This window comes from Salvelinus fontinalis, chromosome 23 (assembly GCF_029448725.1).
Source record: "Salvelinus fontinalis isolate EN_2023a chromosome 23, ASM2944872v1, whole genome shotgun sequence".
Lineage (NCBI taxonomy): Eukaryota > Metazoa > Chordata > Actinopteri > Salmoniformes > Salmonidae > Salvelinus > Salvelinus fontinalis.
Window position 1 is genome coordinate 17,245,077 of NC_074687.1, and position 4,095 is coordinate 17,249,171.

The window sequence follows — 4,095 nt, forward strand, 5'->3', positions numbered from 1 at the left end:
TTCACATCGTTGCAAAAATAAATGTCCCAAAATCGCACTAAACGGATATAAATTGCTATAAAACGCTTTAAATTAACTACTTTGTGATGTTTGTAACTCCTATAACGAGTGAAAAGATGACCGGAGAAATATAACAGGCTAAACTAACGCTTGGAACAGGAGAGGGTCGGTGTCTTCCACGCGCGTTACGCAGCAAGAAAAGACTTGCTAGCTAAAGGTTTTTTTCATTTGTAGGGCCTGTGAACGAGCAATCGAGCCCGTTGGAATCGTCATCACGTAAAGGCATCCAGGGGAAGACGTAAGAAGTGTCCGTATAGTCATAGCAACGACAGAGCCCTTTTAAATGACTTCAGAAAAGTGGCCAACGTTTCTCAAATCTGACTCCATGTCAGGGAAATTGCTGTAGAATGGGCTCTGTTCCACTTAGAGACAAAATTTCAACTCCTATAGAAACTATAGACTGTTTTCTATCCAATAATAATAATAATATGCATATTGTACGATCAAGGATTTTGTGGGAAGCCGTTTAAAAAATTAGCCACATTAGCATAAATAGTCTAAACAGCGCCCCCATCCCCAACAGGTTAACTAGTTACATCGTGTTTCTAGTCTATTGGTTACAATGTGTAACCATTGATGTCCCAGGACCAAGATTGGTAAACACTGTTGAAGTGTATAATTGTAATACATACATGCAGACACAGCATCATTCAAAGACTGGAAATTGATACTTCTGGTATTGGATATGACTGAAAAATAATCTCAAAGACATTCATACCTGAACTGCACCTTTATTTGCCAAGGTAGAGTACATGATCAGTGAATATATTCAATGTACGGACTACAATGTGGGAATCTCATGCATGGTAATAACTACATGTATATACGTCTTGCATTGTTGGCACAAAGTTATATTATATTCTACTCAATCCATAGACTTCATTAATGTCATTCAGACTGCTCTGAAGTTGATACAACTGGCTATGATAGCTGAGGTTCATAGCCAAGTTCTGAACTAATATGTATACCAAATGCTTGGGTCCATACCCAGATCGGCTAGATAGCTAGCTACACATCCATAGGCATACAGGTATTTTTATCCTCCACTGCACCATAAGAAAGAACATAGCTAGCTCCGTTATTTCATCTATCTGCATTGCATGGCAAATATCAGCAATGCAAGCTTACAAAATTGTACATTCAATTTGCAATAAATGCTTTAGCTAGCTAGATTCTTTACATCCACTGTTTTACAAGACGACAGCCTGGTTTGCCGGTTGTTTCAGGAGTCCCTAAAACATGAAACAACCAGAATTACAATTTCATACTCATGTCACACACCCACAAAGCTAGCTGGCTAATGTTAGCTAGTAAGCTAGCTTGCTAAATCGCGATTTTTGTAAATTAACTTTATGATAAAAAAATATGCTTAATCGTTTGTCTCTACATTAACTAACATATTCCTGTCAACTGTACATTTTTTGAATGATTCATTATGACGTTATAATCACTTACATTTGCTTCTATCCTAGTATTTTTGTGAGCCATCTTTGCCGAAGAAAGTCTCCAGCCTTGGGTCGCATAGCGTCAAATTCATCATGGGAACCACTCGATATGACTGGTCATCGCCCAACGGTCGCCGCTGGTGATTTGCATAAAGTTGGCAAAAGTTTCTATTTTTCACCGCCTCCCACGCCACCTTCGCACCGCCCAAAGGTCCCCCGCCCTCTCCACTTCTCACCACTTTTCTTCCATTAAAATGAATGGGAAGCGATGTTTCACCGCGTGGTATCCTGTGCTAGTGTATCATGACGGAACTGCAGTCAGGTCAAGACTTCCCTGAGATGGTTTCTGACAGTTTTTGCATACATTATTTGGTTCTGAAAACTGACAGTTTCATAAATTGTCTGGGGTGGCTGGTCTCAGACTATCCCACAGGTGAATAAGACAGATGTGGAGGTCCTGGGCTGGCGTGGTTACACGTGGTCTGCGGTTGTGAGGCCAGTTGGACGTACTGCCAAATTCTTCAAAATGACATTGGAGGCGGCTTATGTTAGAGAAATTAACATTCAATTCTCTTACAACAGCTCTGGTGGACATTCTTGCAGTCAGCATGCCAATTGCTCGCTCCCTCAAAAATGTTGACATCTGTGGCAGTGTGTTGTGTGACAAAACTGCACATTTTAGAGTGGCCTTTTATTTACACAGGTCCTGGGAACAATCACCCAAATCAGCTTCTTGATTTGCCACACCTGTCATATTATCTTGGCAAAGGAGAAATGCTCACTGACAGGGATGTAAACAGATTTGTGCACAAAATGTTAGAGAAATAAGCATTTTGTGCGTATGGAACATTTCTGGGATCTTTTATTTCAGGTTATGAAACATGGGATAAGGACGTCCCAGCCGGCCAAATCCTCCCCTAACGCTGGGCCTATTGTGCGCCGCCTCATGGGTCTCCTGGGCATGGCCGGCTGCGACACAGCCTGGGATTGAACCCTGGTTTGTAGTGACGCATCAAGCACTGCCGATGTGCCACTCTGGAAGCCTGACACTTCTCTTGTTTTTGTATTCACTCCATGTTCGTTCCTATTAAACTCACCGACTGCACCTGCATCCTGCTTCTCCGTACAACGTTACATGTTGCGTTTATATTTTTGTTCAGTGTATTTATGCCCAAATTTTTACTCTATTCTACTGAGCCATTTACTTTATGTTCGTATTCTTATATTTTATTATTGTATTTGTTGCCGTTGATTATTATTCCTCTTCTTCCGTAATGGCACATTCACATGCAAATTCCCATGAAATGGAAATGCTTAGTAACATGCTGACCAGACCGGACACGTCGCGTGCGCGAGCGTGGCAAAATAAATGTAGAAATCCATGTTACTCAATTATTGCACCCACACTGCTCGCGCGCGCCAACAAGCGTCTGCGACGCCAAGGGCTAAAATAGAACTCATTCCTATTCCTGACGCAGATCGCGCTGCAAGTCCTGCCTCTCCCATCTTCTCATTGGTTTATAGAAGCAGGTACCCACGTGCCATCTCCTCATTGGTTTATAGAAGCAGGTACCCACGTGCCATCTCCTCATTGGTTATACCCACGTGGGTGATTGAAAGACGAACTGTTTTGCCGGTAGTCGTGTTAATACAATGAAAGTTTAGATGCGATCACCATATAATTTAAACGATGAAAAAGCCTGGAAGGAGGAGAGATGACTATAAACGATTCGGTTGGCCGTTTTATGTATGGATTAATTGTCGGAGTAGAGATCCTTGTGCATTTCAGGTGAAATAACAACTCAATGTTTATATCCCAGAACAAATTAGCTAGCAACAGCAAGCTAGCTAAATAGGACAAATTAACGTTAGCTAGCAAGTGTAAGCTAACTAGCTAAATTGCCATACATGTTTAATGCTTTCGACCTGTCCCCAAATTAATGTCATTGGTTCAGAGTTTGTTTTGATATTTTAACCTGTCTAGGATCAGCGTGGCGCTAGCGGCACACCCCCCCCCCCCCCCCCCCCACTGAAAAACCAGTGCCGCGAAATTCAAAAAAAAATATTTTTTAAAAATATTTAACTTTCACACATTAAAGTCCAATACAGCTAATGAAAGACACAGATCTTGTGAATCCAGTCAACATGTCCGATTTTTAAAATGTTTTACAGGGAAGACACAATATGTAAAGATGTACATCTATTACCTAAAAACACATTAGCATAATCCACCATCTTTTATTTGTCCACCAACACCAGTAGCCATCACCAATTCGGCTAAACTAAGATATTTATAGCCCCTAACCAACAAAAAAACTCATTAGATGACAGTCTGATAACATATTTATGGTATGGGATAGGTTTTGTTAGAAAAAAGTGCATATTTCAGGTAGATGGCATAGGTTACAATTGCACCCACCGTCACAAATGGAATAGAAAAACTACTTAGAGCAACGTGTTTACCTACTTACTAATCATCAAACATTTCGTAAAAATACACAGCATACACAAATCGAAAGACACAGATCCTGTGAATACAGACAATATTTCAGATTTTCTAAGTGTCTTACAGCGAAAACACAATAAATCG

At 40.7% G+C, this 4,095-nt stretch overlaps 1 long non-coding RNA gene across 1 annotated transcript; it reads right to left on the bottom strand.

Moving 5' to 3' along the window:
* Positions 1-777: 777 nt before the first annotated feature.
* Positions 778-1,671, bottom strand: LOC129821515 (uncharacterized). The gene is made up of 2 exons (XR_008754341.1): positions 1,516-1,671; positions 778-1,292 (listed from the first exon to the last, which is right to left on the bottom strand). It is a non-coding gene; the product is annotated as an uncharacterized LOC129821515 (long non-coding RNA).
* Between the last annotated feature and the right edge of the window lie 2,424 nt (positions 1,672-4,095).